The sequence below is a fragment of the Mustela nigripes genome, chromosome 1 (genome assembly GCF_022355385.1).
Source record: "Mustela nigripes isolate SB6536 chromosome 1, MUSNIG.SB6536, whole genome shotgun sequence".
Taxonomy (NCBI): domain Eukaryota; kingdom Metazoa; phylum Chordata; class Mammalia; order Carnivora; family Mustelidae; genus Mustela; species Mustela nigripes.
In genome coordinates, this window is record NC_081557.1 from 108,357,881 (window position 1) to 108,371,934 (window position 14,054).

Below are 14,054 nucleotides of genomic sequence, written 5' to 3' on the forward strand. Positions count from 1 at the left end.
ATTCTTCTTGGCTGGATTAGACATGGAGCAGAAAAGAGGATTCCGGAACAGAAAGGACTTTTCTAGAACAGCTAACATTCAGAAGAGAAGAGAACCTAGCAAAAGAGACTGTGAAGCCAGGAAAGTGGGGGCAACACCTGAAGAGTAGGTACCATGAAAGCCGGGCCTGAAAGAGTTTTGCAAAGGGGGAGGCGGTCAACTATGCTGCACGCTGCTGAAGGGGAGAGCGAGATGAGGACACAGATATGACTGTGATCGGACTAGCTGGGGACACTGGTAACTTGGCAAGACCCGCTTCTGTGGAGTAGAAAGGACTGAGGTTTGCTTGGGATAGGTGGAGAGGAGACGGGAGATGTGGAATTGGAGATAGTCTGTAAAGTTGATAAAAGAAATCTTAGTGTGAGGTCAGAGGCTTGGAGTGGCTGTTACTAGATGGGAGAGTCAAGAGATCTTTAAAGTTTTTTATTTTTTAAATTATTCTTTTAAGAAAGAGGTGACAGTAAGGCATGTCTTCAGGTCAGTGGAAATGATCCAGTAGAAAGGGAGAGAGAGGTGACAGAGGAGAAAAGGATCGTTGCAAGAGCCAAGACTCTGGAACGCTGCATGGGGACAGGACCCAGAGCAAAAGTGGAGGGAGTTATGGAGGATACAGGCTCAGACGCAAGGGAATTGCAGAATGCAATGGTGAGGAGGGAGGAGGCTGTCTTCTGAGGACTTCTGTTTCCTCTGTGAATTAGAAGCAAGGTCCTTAGGAGAGGATGGATTATAGTGAGTTCGGGCACAAGAGGAAGTGGTGAAATAGTCATTTTGGAAAGTGAGAAACTGAATATTCCATGGGTTTGTGGTAAGGTTCCTAGGTAATAGGACATCGCACATCTGTGCGCTTTCAAGTGTTGCCGTGCGGTTGTGAAAGGAATGGTGGCAGGGTTTCAGGTGGACGGGGCCCCAGGCAGATCAGGACGCAGGATGAGAAGCGAGCGGGAGACTAAGACGTGAGTAGGGTAAATAGAGAAGAGCCGGGGCTGCTCTTCATCTGAAGGGGGCGGGACTGTAGAACAGTGCGGGACTGCCTGAACATTTACCGTGCTCAGGGGACGCAGAAGACAGAGCCCAAACCTCTCTGCCTTGGCAATCCAGGCATCCTGCACAGAGCTGCTTTTGAACTTAATCTTGAGCAGGGTCATGAAAGCGACTCTGTAGGCAAAGGGAAGTGTCTGTGCGAAGGAATGGGGAGGTTCAGGGAATGGCAAGAATCTTGGTGTGCTGGGACAAGGGGCAGCTAGAGAGGAATGGTGGGTTACAGGGACTAGATGATAGAGGGCATGAAGTGTCCTAGGCCATTTAGAATTTGTTTTGCAACAGTTACCCCTGAAATTGTTTGAATGGACCACTGACATGAGTAAGTGTGTGCTTTGGGAAGGCACGTGATAAACGTTGAGTAAAAACCTAAAAGAAGAGCAAAAAAAAAGTCAACTGGGGAATCCTGAAGAGGGATCGCACAAGTAGTAGTAATGAAGACAGAAAGGCATTTGAACATTCTAGTCAATAGCATGGAATGACTGGGTAGGGCCGATGGGGAGAGGAGGTCTAGGATGACCTTGACATTCTTTCTTGGGCAACTAGGTCAACGACAGCTCCATGAGTATTAGGAGTAACGACTTTGGGAGACCTTGAGTTTAGTGTTAAAATGTGCAGGCAGGGGGTGCCTCAGTGGCTCAGTCGGTTAAGCGTCTGACTCTGGATTTTGGCTCAGGTCACAATCTCAGGGTTCTGGGATGGAGTCCCACATTGGGCTCCGTGCTTCACGGGGCATCTGCTTGGGCTTCTTTCTCCTTCTGTCCCTCCCCCTGCTTGTGCTCTCTCTCTTTTTCAAGTAAATAAATAAAATTTTTAAAACAGAGAGAGAAAATATGAGGGGGAATGTGGGATCGTATCCCAAAGAGCCAGGGTGTGTGTGTGTGTGTGTGTGTGTGTGTGTGTGTGTGTGTGCATGCAATTTCAGTGGAATCCCAGAAGGAAAAACTGTGTAACTGATACTCCCAAGAATAGGTTCTAGCCAAAGTAATTAGAAAGTAAAAAGAAACAAAGTATAAATACTATAAAAGAAATAAAACCATCCTCTCTCTGTCTTTTAATTAATTAATTATTTTTTCTCTGCCTACATAAGAAAACCAAAGACTCAGCAGGAAACAGCTAGTCTAATATTGTAAAGTGAGCTGTTATGAAATGCACCCAATATCAGTACTTATTAATAATGGCCAAAAAACACACTTTAAAAATCCCATTTACAATTATAATACAAAATATAAAGTATCTAGCAATAGACTTGATGAAAAATCCAAGACTTAGACAAAGAAGCAAAAACACAACTGATGTAAATGAAAACTTGAATAGACGTGGAGACACTCTATGCTTTTAAACTGAAAGATTCATTTGCAGATATGTTGATATCCTTTAATTAATTAGTTAATGTAACACAAGTCCACTCAAAATCCTAAATAGATGTTTTGGGAATTTCATGGAATAATTCTAAAGCTCAGAATAGGAGAAAAAAATAAATTAGCTGAAGCAGTATGGAAAAATAGGGAAATGGTATTGATTTTGAAGATATTAAAACATACTATAAAGCTACAATAATTCAAACGATTTGGCATTGGTTAAATAACAAGTAACTAGAGGAAGCAAAGTGGAAAATCTAGAGAGAAACCCATGTTCTTAACATATGTGTATTTAATAGATGATCAAGTTCTCATGAAATATGGGATATTTAATATAACAGAATAATGTTATTTCAAACAAGGAGGGAAAAGACAGATGATTTTTTAAGTGTTACTGAGACAATTGGCCTACCATGTGGAATAAACTTCAGTCTCCATTTCTTTCATATGCCAAAAAATTTCCAGACTTACATATGAAAATGAAAAAATATCTTTAAAAAGTGATTTAATGAAATTTAGTGAATTCATATAATGGAATACTCTGTTAGAATTAGATCTTTATATTTTAATATGGGAAAATATCTAAAATACGCTAGTAAGTGAAATAAGCTGAATAGTGTGAACGATACCATCTAAAATGTGCAGGAAAACTTTATATATCTAACTATATATATATTTATAGATATATTTGCATATGCATAGAAAATGTCTGGAAAAGTACACACCAAACTGTTAACAGTAAATGGCATGAAGGAAAAGATTGATATATTTAACTAGATATAATTTTGAAACTTTTATGACAAAGAAAAGAAAGCAAAATAAAATTCGAAGATAATGCTGAGAGAAAATATTTACAAGATCTATGATAGAGGGTTAACCTTAATATGTAAAGTACTTTTTAAATCAATAAGAAAAAGAGTAATAACCCAATAGAAAAATAGATAAGCTACACGAATAGACATAAATTTGTAATATAAGAAGTATAAATGATCAACAAACATATGAACATTCAATTTCAGTAGTAATCAAAGATATGCAAATTTTATAAAACAAAATCCCATCATGCCTATGAAATTGACATATGTATTTTTTTATGTCTATTCCCAGACTTTTTTTAAGGTATGTAGAAACAAGGGATAGGTTACAAAATCTTATATAAGATATGATTTCATTGTCTTTGTTAACCAGGGGAGAAAACCAAAAATGTACATCATACCAATATATACCCTTCCACAGAAAGAGGACCAGGAAAATCAGAGCTGTAATGTTGACCATCTCTAAGTGATGGGGTAATTATGAACTATATTCTTCTTTGTGCTTTTCTCCATTTTCCTATGTTTGTGGAATAAAATGCACTGCTTTTACACATAGGAAAAAAAAAGGATTTATACTTTAAAAGAGCTTCTTTAAGACGTCCCCAAACCCTCATTTTTCTCCTGGTCAGACAATGCTCAGAGGAATTCTTTACAGCAGGCTTCTTTTTCTTTCCATTCCCCTCGTTCACTGCCCCCCCAGCCCCCACCTGCAGCTCTCCCACACTGGCGTCTGCTTCTGTAAGTGGTGAACTGGAAGACTGGTGGGTGAGTTCTTGTTGCACGGTGCTCTCTGAGGTGGTTGCATCCTGAGGTTTATCCTAGACAACCTCCCTGCTAAGCAAACCCACAGCAGACCTCTTCTAAAACTCAGCAGGAAAGAGAGGGCTTCTGTGGCGATGGTCTTTAGCCTTCTCTCTCAGTGCAATCAGGGAGCTGGTTTTCGGCCCTTTCAAAGACCCCAACTGCCAACAGAAACTCCCTGGCAAATATTTAGCAGAGGTGGGCTGATGTTCAGCAGACAAATTGAGAAACAGGCTGTTCAAGAGCTTGGCTCATAGCTAGACCCCCTGAAGTCTGACCCAAGCCCCTGCTTGTTCTCTGCTGGTCCTTGGGGCAGACAGGCTGGCCTAGGGTGAAGTGAAGGAGATGAGCCAGCCTCTGGACACATGACACTAATGTCTGATCGTGGCAGGCCATCCTCTCGGCACAGCCTAAGGAGAAGAACGTGTAATCAATACTTTCAACAATGAATTTGTCTCCAGAGATTTTGCACTTGCCACATGTCTCCTTGCCTCAGACAAAACCGTTTTGCACTTCACTGAGGGTATCACACCGACCTAGTAAATGCCAGGTACGCCATAGGTACTCACGAAGGCTTGTTGTGCTGTGGGCTGGGGATCTTGGCTTAGATCTTTCTCCTCTCTGGCTTTTTCTAGCAAATGAGCTGATAGATGGTCTACTTACCTTCAGATTCCAACATCCATTCAGGGGATTCTGAGGCGTCTAGATACCATATGAAATCAATCCTGCTTAAATAAGCCAACAGTCCCTCTACTGGGTATTGGTCCAAAAGAACTGAAATCGGGACCTCCAAGAGATGTCTGCACTCCTGCGCTCATCCCAGCGTTTTTCACAATAGCCAAGATGTGAAAAAAAACCAACATGTCCATCAATGGATGAATGACTAGAGACAATGTAGTCTATACACACAGAGGAGTATTATTTAGCCCTTAAAAGAAGGAATTCCTGTCATTTGTAACAAAAGGAATGAACCATGAGGACATTACGCTAATTGAAATGGGACAGTCACACAAAGACCAATATTGTATGATTCAATTTATATGAGGTATCTAAAATTGGCAAACTCATATGAGTAGAACAGAAAACAGTGATTGCCAGGGTTATGGGGAGCTGGCCAATGGGTACAGAGTTTGAGTTACACATGCTGAGTTTGTTCTACAGATCTGCTGAGCAACATTGTGCCTGCAGTTAGTAATACTGTATTATATACTTTAAAATCTGGTAAAGGGTAGATTTCATGTTCTTAACCACAACAAAGTTTAAAAATAAAAAAAAAGAAAGTAATTGTATTTGAAGGAACAAGACGGAATCAATGTCTTTGTCAAACATCCTGCAAATCTCAAGAGTCTGAGTACATGCTTGGCTGGTGAGGCTGTGCAGAACCTTCCTGCATTGCCATGGGGAGGCAAAGTGGGGGCAATCTATCTCTAGGCTCCGTGACCCCATTTCTGTGATTTTTTTCCTTCTAAAGATACCTGGACATTTATGAGAACAATTTGTATGGAAGGTATTCATTTCAGCTCTAGACAGAGATGAATAATAATAGCCCAAGTCAGAAATAACTCAAGTGTCCATCAGTTGGGGATTGGTTGGTAAACACTGATACATACTCAAGACGGAATATTTGATAGCTGTTAAAGACAACGAAGCTCTCTAAGATCTGATATGAAAAGCTCTCCAAAACAAATCTCATGAAAAAAGGCAAGATGCGGAACAGTGTATGTAGGAGCTCACTTTTATAGAAGAAAGGAAAAATAAGAGATTCCTTTCCAGGGGCTGGTATTTGCTCAAACCAACTCTGGGAGGATACTTGAAAAAGCCAGTAGAGGATGCAAGCAGGGTAGTAACGGGGAAGATGGGATGGAGAGACGGGACGGCCATCTCTTGTACATGCCTGTTCTACCATTTTGGTTTTTGAGCCATGCGAACACACAGTGGACCTTTGAAAAAACCTGGGGGGGTGGTGACCCCCTTGAGCCGTTGAGTATCCATGTATAACATTGGACTCCCCCAAACCTTAGCAGCCTCCTGCTGACCAGAAGTCTTACTGCTGACATAAACAGCCGATGGACGCATATTTTATACATTATGTATTTTATATACTGTATTCTCACAGTAACATAAGCCAGCGGAAAGAAAGTGGAGTGAAGAAAATGACGACAGAAAATACATTTGAGGTAATGTACTGTATTGATGGGGGAAAAAAAATCTGTGGATTAGCAGACCTACCCAGTTCAAAGTCCTATGGCTTGAGGGTCAACTAGGGGACCTGTTAAAAATCAACTAAAACAGTAAAATAAAGAGAATGTATAGTAATCACATAGTATTATCTTGGAGATGGCAGCCTCCAGTCTCTCTCTCGCTAGCTGAGAGGTGAAGAGGGATGGCCTTGTCCCTTTGCAGCAGGCAGAGCTCTGGGAATCCTCATTCTATTTGTGGGGGGGGGGGGCAGTTAGGTGAAGGGCAGTGGAGGGATGAGAGCTTGGGCTCCACAGCATAGGGTGTGAGCAAGACGCGGGAACCCGTGTTAACAAATCACGGTGCTGGGATGCCTGGGGGCTCAGTCGGTTAAGTGTCTGCTTTTTGGCTCTGGTCATGATTCCAGGGTCCTGGGATCTGGGATCAAGGCCCTCGTAGGGCCCCTTGCTCCGCGGGAGCTTTTTCCTCCCTCTCTCTCTCCCTGCCGCTCCCTCTGCTTGTGCTCTCTCTCTCTCTCTCTCTGTCTCTCTCTCTCTAACAAATCAATCAATAAAATCTTAAAACGAAACAAAACAAAACAAATCACAGTACATCCAGACGATGGTGACAACATGAACACAGAGTTAGATCTGGACTTGTCCAGGTAAATTTTTTAAAGCAGCTATACTGAAGTCTAATTTCCATAGTACAAACTTCACTCCTTTTAGGCATACATTCCAACAATTTCTAGTAAATTAACAGAGCTGTGCAACCATCACAATTTAAATTTAGAACATTTTTATCACCCCAAAAAGAAACCTTGTGCCATTTACAGTTACTCCCTGTTCTCTCCAACCAGCTCCAAGCAACCACTAATCTACTTTCTGTCTCAATAATCTCCTTTTTTGCCTTTTCGGAACATTTCGTGTAAATGGAATTGTATAATATGTGGTCTTTTGTGCCTGGCTTCTTGCACTCAGCATAACGTTTTTGAGGTTCAACTATGTTGTTGCTTTAGCCCTTTTTGTTGCCAAATAGTATTCCATTGTATGGATATTGGTATGCATTTCATTTGTCCAGTTGGTGGACATTTGGGTTCTCCTGCTTTTGGGCTATTAGGAAGCCCGCTGTTATGGACTTTTGCTACAAGTCTTTGTCTGGATATTTGTTTTCAATTGTCTTGGGAAAATATCTGAAGTGGAATTTCAAGGTCATACAGTAAATTTTGTTTGTTTGTTTTTGGTCATCTAGTAAATTTGTGGTTAGCATTTTTAAAAATTGCCCAAATGTTTTCCAAAGTGGCCACACCATTGTTCAACCCCACCAGCAGTGCATGAGGGATCCAATTTGTCCACTTCCCCCCAACACTTGTTACCGTCTAGCTTTTAGACTGTGGCCATTTGAGTAGGTACCAAGTGGCCTCTCGCCGTGTTTATGATTTATGTTTCCCTAATGACCAGTGACGCTGAGCATCTTTTCATGCTCTCACTGATTACTCATAAATCTTTGGTGAAATGTGTGTGTAAATCTTTGTCCCTTTTTAACTTTTCTTCTTATTATTCCAGAAGGAATTTTAATAGGTGTGTCCCAGCTGGAGGTTGGGGCAATGGGCACAGTGGAGAGAGTGGGAAAAAAAGGAGGGAAAGTGGGAAGAGGAGGCTATTAATTTTGAAGTCTGCTCTGAAGGCTTGTCGGAGCCAGACCGCCCTTGTCCTTGAACCTCTGAGTTCTGCCGGCAGCTACCGTCTGTCTGTGATGCTGTCTACTTACTGCGGTTCACCGTGACACTGACTCTTCTGCAGCGAAATGTCAGCCTCACGGGTAGCCACCACAGACCAGGTGGGCAGAAAGCACCAAGTGACATTGACTCCCCCAGGCCTAGTGAGCCAAGTCTTCTGTCCACTGTCCCACTGGCTACCCTCAGAGAAACTTAGCCCCCAAACTCCCCTGCCTCCCACCCTGGTTTGTTTCAGCCAAAGCCTCCTCCACTAACCTCTTTCGCAGTCGCTGGTCCTCCGCCGCCCTCTCAGGCCCCAAATGCTCTGTTTGTTGCCTCAGAGCCTGTCCTCATTCCCCCTCCACCTCCAGACACATCCACTCTGCCCTGCAGAAATGCCACTGAGGAACACGCATCTCCCCTCCGTCCTCTGTTTCTCTAGGAATCGCTCTACTTCTCTTCCTTTGCCTGGATCTCCCTTGAAGGGCCCCATCCCTTGAGCACTCCCCAGAGCTTGTGTGTGTTCTCTCCTGCCCCACAAACCCCAAGGTCAGCAGGCCAGGAGGTGGCATTGTTCCCTGTCGCCATGTTTTTCTTTGTGGCTCAGGCCATGCAATCCTATGTCCTCTCTCTGGTCTGTTTGCTGTCCCCTAAGATCTCACGGTTGCACTTGCTCAGTCTTCTTCTTCCCTCTGTCCTGCCGTCGTCCCAGTGACTTTGGCACACGTGTGGGATACCCATCCGGCATCAGGGGCCGCTCTGGTGCCTGTACCCCAACCTCTCAGGCCATCTTCTCTTTCTCTGCCTCAACCGTCAACAGTCACACCCCGACCTTTGTCATCTGAAACTGCTCCACCTCCAAAATTTGCACGAATTCTGGCCACAATCTCCTCTCTGTTCAGCTTGCTTCTTCAACTCTCAGGACTAGTCTTTGACCTCAGGGGGCCTCCTGACCACGGGGGATGGTCTCCCCCTCCCTGTCCACCGGCTAGACCCCCTGCACTTGCCTGCTCCCAGCTTCACAGGTAAACTGCACACACCATCTCCTTTTCCTTACTTCCTGTTTACTCTTCCTATTTTTTTTTATTTTATTTATTTTGTTTGGCAGACAAAGCACAAGCAGGGAGGGTAGCAGGCAGAGGGAGAGGGAGAAGCAGGCTTCCTGCTGAGCAAGGAGCCTGAGGCGGGGCTCGATTCCAGGACCCTGAGATCCTAACCTGAGCTGAAAGGCAGACGCTTAACCAATGGAGTCACCCAGGCGCCTCCATTTACTCTTTATAAAAAAAATATCGAAGTGTAGTTGACACACAGAGCTGTAGTTTTCAGGTATACAACATAGTGATTCAACAGTTCTATACGTTACTCAGTGTTTGCCACGGGAAGTGTTGTCACCATCTGTCCCCATACAGCGACATTACGACAGTGGTGACTGTATTCCCTGTGCTGTACTTTCATCCCATTGACTTTTTAACTTGCTCTGTGCCCTCAGTTCTGCTATAGGCCTTTGTCACCAACTCCAACGGGTACTTTCCAGTCGTCATCAGACCTGGTGTCTCTCCCCACTGCGCTTCCCAAGGCAGGTTACCTCTTCTTTATTAAAATGCCTTCTGGGATTCCAGCCCATTCTCTCATGGCTGGTTTTGCTCATGGCTGGAGCCTAGGCTCTCTTCATGTTACTCCTCCTGCCTTCTCAGGAGCCTCCAAGCACAGGCACCTTTATCCTCCTGCCCCCGGCTCTCTTCTGAGCTCCAGAGCCTGTGCCCCACAACCCACTTCTCCTCTCCCCATGGAAAGGAGAGGAACACCTCATGTTAGTCCTGCCCAGCAACAGTATTCTGTTTCCATGAATGAAGGCAGCCCCATCTGCTCTTGTAAACCAGAAGCCCAGGAGTCAAGTTCCAGTCCACAGCAGTCTTGTCAATTCTGCCTCCCAAGAGTCTCTCAAGTCCGCCAATTCCCACGCCCCGCCGCGCCTGCCACGTCCACCCTGGATGCCATCATCTTTCGTTTTGTCTATTTTAACAGCCTCCTGACATGTTTCTTCATATTTACTCTGACTCCCTAATCAATTTTCCACCTGGATCCAGAATATCTTTTCAAAACACAAGTAAGATCATGTTATCCTGGTGTTTAAAATCCTTCACTGGCTTTCCATGCCTCCTCACAGTGTTCTCTAAGGCCTTGAATAATCTGCCCCCTGCCCACCTCTCCTTGTCACTGTGTGCACGTGTCCCTTGCACTTACAGGCCTTCCCATTGCTAGGGTCTGCCCTGCTCCCTGTCTGGAAGGTTCCTTACTCCAGACCACCCCCTTCAATCCAGTGAACTAGTCATTCTTCAGAGCTCAGTTCAGGGTGACTTCTCTAGAGAAGGGTCCCCTGTCCCCCCGTCCCACGTTAAGGTCCTTTGTTAAACACGCTCACGTTTCTTCCCCTCACACATTTCATCTCAGCTTACAGTCAATAATCCATTCATTGGCATGAGTTTTGATTTATGTGTGCGTCCCCCACCAGATTCTACCCTCCCTGGCAGCAGGAATGGTGTCTGCTTCTGCTCACCATTATATACCCTGTTGATTACAGCATGTGGTGCATAGAAGACAGGCAATAGATGTTTTTGAATGAAGAAATGAAACAAATATTGTACCTGGCCTAGATGGTTCAATGGTTCGTTGGTTGGTTGGTTGGTTGGTTGGTTGGTTCATTCATTCATTCATTCATTTGGAAACCATTGACTAATCATTTATGTACTAAGTACCATGAGAGGGGCAGAGGATAACAGGTAAGAGAGACATGGCCTCTGCCTCTGAGGAGATAGTGGTCTAATGGGGAGCTGGACGCTTGCGCGAATAATGCGAGAACCAGGCACACCTCTGTGATGTGCTGACTCCTGTCTGTAGGGATCCTTGAGTACAAACTCCTTCCCTCATGACCATCATTTCCATGCCTTACCACACCTGATTAAAACAAATCCCAGGTACATCTTAGAGCAGGGCCTTTAACTCCTTGACTCAGATATCTAGCAAACCCACAGGAGCCTACAGCATACTGGGGACCAAGCAGCACTGCATCTTCCTCATTCCCAGATATGATTATGGATGTGGCTAGCTGCCTATAGCACTCACTTGTCCTTGAACAGGAGATTGAGCTGACCTGATACGATGAAGTTTCACGGTCAAGTTGAGTGGAGGGCCATATTCTCCAAGGCAGGATTTCTTACCCGAGGGAAGAGTAGAATCACTAGGGGAGCTTTTCAAGCTACCAACCAAGGCTGGACTCTTGACCTAAGGGGTCTGGAGTGGGGCCGAGGCACTGGCGTCAATGTGGAAGTTTCCCAGGTGACACTACAGTAGAGTTAGGGGCAAGAACTCCAGCCCTCAAGTCTGGTGTCCCTGACCAAATCTGCCACTGACTAAAAGCCTGGCTTCTGGTCTCTTACTTTAGTGCACTCTCAGAGAAGAGTGTGTGCCCCCTAAATAAAGAGGACAGCTACCCCCGACCTGCTGGAGTCCCTTGTGCCCGGGACCCCGCAGATTAAGGGGCTCAGGCACCAAATGGAGAAGCTGAAGTCACAAACACCAGTCACCCTCTGCTCCCACTATTCATTATGATGTTGGTTGGAATACAAATTTAGCCCATGGTGGGTTGGTTGTGTTTGAACCTCCCCCACAAAGTTCTGTATGGGAAATCTAGTTAAGAGCCTTCTTCCTGGGGGAGGCTGAGTGTAACAGCTGTTCCTCACCAGGGCTGATGGCCCCGCCAGGATGCAGTCTGGGTGTTGCCCCTTGAGCCTAAAGCCTTTCATCCCTCAGGACTGGCTCACATTTCATGCTGGAGTCCAGAGGGACAAGCTTTCTCTCCATTGCTGCTGACAAAGACACTTCCTGAGCTTTGTGCACAGAGGCACCTCAGCCTGGGAACTGGGGCTCATGTCATGCTTTGACACCATTTGGAAAAGATGTTGTGTCTTCAGTATGGATCAGCTGTCCCTGCCTGCCTTCCTCTCCTGTAGAGGCTGGAAAGCTACAACACTGGACTTCCCAGTGTTTGTTTCACCAAGTGGGGGTTATGTTCTGACCAAGAAGGCATAAGAGAAAGTCCTTGGGAAGGGATATCTTCCTGAATAAAAGGCACAGGCTCACTAGAAGAAAACCCTTGTCACCTTTGGTCTCCATCCATTCCCCTTCCTTCCCGCCTGGAATGTGGATGTGATGTTGGATGGGTAGCAGCCATCCTGTGACAAAGAGGGGACAAGCATGAGGCTAAAGTCCTGTATGGTAAGGATGGTGAAACAAAAATGGAAAGAATCTGGATCCTTGAGCTGTCGAATCTGCCTGGGACTGCCAGCCCCTCAACGTGTTGCATGAAATAAATATACCCACTAAGTTCCTGTGGTACGGAATTTTTTTCCTTGGACGCAAACACATTCCTACCTGACACACACATCTGTTTTCTATGTTGGTTTTAAGAGTGTCAGCGGCGGATCTTCAGAAAGTCATCTGGATGTTGTGTGCGATAACTCAGGTTAATGACACAGGACCTGGGTTCTAGCCGTAGCTGTTCCACGTATGTGTTTAGAGCAAGTTATTCACTCTTACCCACGTGCAATTTATTAACCTGCAAAACGGCAATAATATATGTGTTGTGCAACGGGGGTATTCTAGAAATAAAGTGAGTTCAAAACATGAAAGTGTTTTTAAGACTGCGAAGCAAGGTCCCTGGGTCAGGTTTTGTTACTGTGAACAAACAGCCTCAGTGTTTGCTCCGTGTGGATCCTGGTGTAGCAGTTACCTTGGCAGGCAGAAGACTTCCTCCAAAAGGCCCATCTCCAGCTGCCTGGAACCAGCGAGACAGAGCTGCTTGGCATCTCTAATCTACTCTGGGGGTCACTGGGGCATGCACAGATGCAGCACTCCTTCTCTCTAACTCTCACTCTCTCCACAGCCCTGGAGATGGGAATGGGACTGATTCCAGAACCTTGAACTATTGGGAGGCAATGGCGGCAGAGTTTCCCTTACAGCAAACATAGCCAGCAACCGCCCAGCATCAACGTGGTGCTCCCGAGGATGGGGGTCCCTCACTCTCTGGGGATGTGACTCATGTAAGTACAGCTCAGCTTGTCAGAGAGGGCTCTGTCTCATGGGGCCCCCAAGTTGTCTCTTAAGACTCATGCTTGATCCTGTTCTTTCTCCGAGAACTGCACGGAACGAGTCCTGTCCTTGCACATGGCAGCATTTCAGACCTTTGAAGGCAGTGATCGCAGCTTCACAAATACCTCTTGTTCAGGCTAAAGATCCTTTCCTTCAACTGGTTCAGCTGCCTGGATCTACATCCTACACTGTCTGTACAAAGATGCCCTTGAATGGTTCACAAAGTGACAAGGAGACAGACATGTAAACAAACTACAGCACATTGTGACACGCCGGCTATGGGAACACAGGTGAGGGACAAAATACTTCCATGTAAAATGGGGCCAGGGTGAGGGAAAGGCTTCCTGCTGGGGGTGGGGGTTGGGAAGGAGGAATAAAGGATGATTGGGCAAGGGCTGAGTGCTGGGGCCAGAGGTTGCAGGGGACTTGGGTCCCAGTCAGCCAAGACCATAATTTGGTGTGAACAGAATCACATTACTGGAAGTGGGACCACTGCAGGTGAAACTTCTCTAGAGATTAGCATTCTGAGTCTACCATTGGAAAAACAAAACAAAACAAAACACAAGAAGCCCAAGGCTCAAAAGGATTCAAGGATCTGTCTGAGGCAATATACTTCAGTGATGTGAATCCTACTTGGTCGTTGTGTAACCCTGGGCATGTTGCCTCAACTCTCTGGGCCTCAAGTTCATTATCGATAAAGCAGAAAGAGTAATAATAATAGTGCTTTTCTCTTGGATTGTTACACACATTGAGCAAGCTAATAAACGGCTCAGAATAGTGTCCTACACATGCCGAGGGATCAAGAAATGCCAGGCACTTCAAACAAGTGAATGGCTTCTCTGGGATGCAAAACCATGGCCCTGGTCTCTCAGTTATACCCTCTCCTCCCTTCATAGAAGGGCAGACACACGTCAGAAGGCAGAGGAATAGATTCAGGGTTGATTCCTATCTATACCA

General features: G+C 45.2%; 1 protein-coding gene and 1 long non-coding RNA gene across 6 annotated transcripts in view; one reads left to right on the forward strand and one right to left on the reverse strand.

The window, feature by feature from the left end:
- The window catches only part of PEBP4 (phosphatidylethanolamine binding protein 4), a 236,366-nt gene that overhangs the window by 95,708 nt on the left and 126,604 nt on the right, over positions 1-14,054 (reverse strand). The window lies entirely within an intron of this gene.
- The window catches only part of LOC131999112 (uncharacterized), a 90,368-nt gene that overhangs the window by 59,503 nt on the left and 16,811 nt on the right, over positions 1-14,054 (forward strand). For all 3 annotated transcript variants that reach the window (XR_009399022.1, XR_009399024.1, XR_009399021.1), the window contains 2 exons: positions 12,892-13,048; positions 13,234-13,387. This is a non-coding gene — a long non-coding RNA (uncharacterized LOC131999112). The remainder of the gene's footprint in view (positions 1-12,891; positions 13,049-13,233; positions 13,388-14,054) is intronic.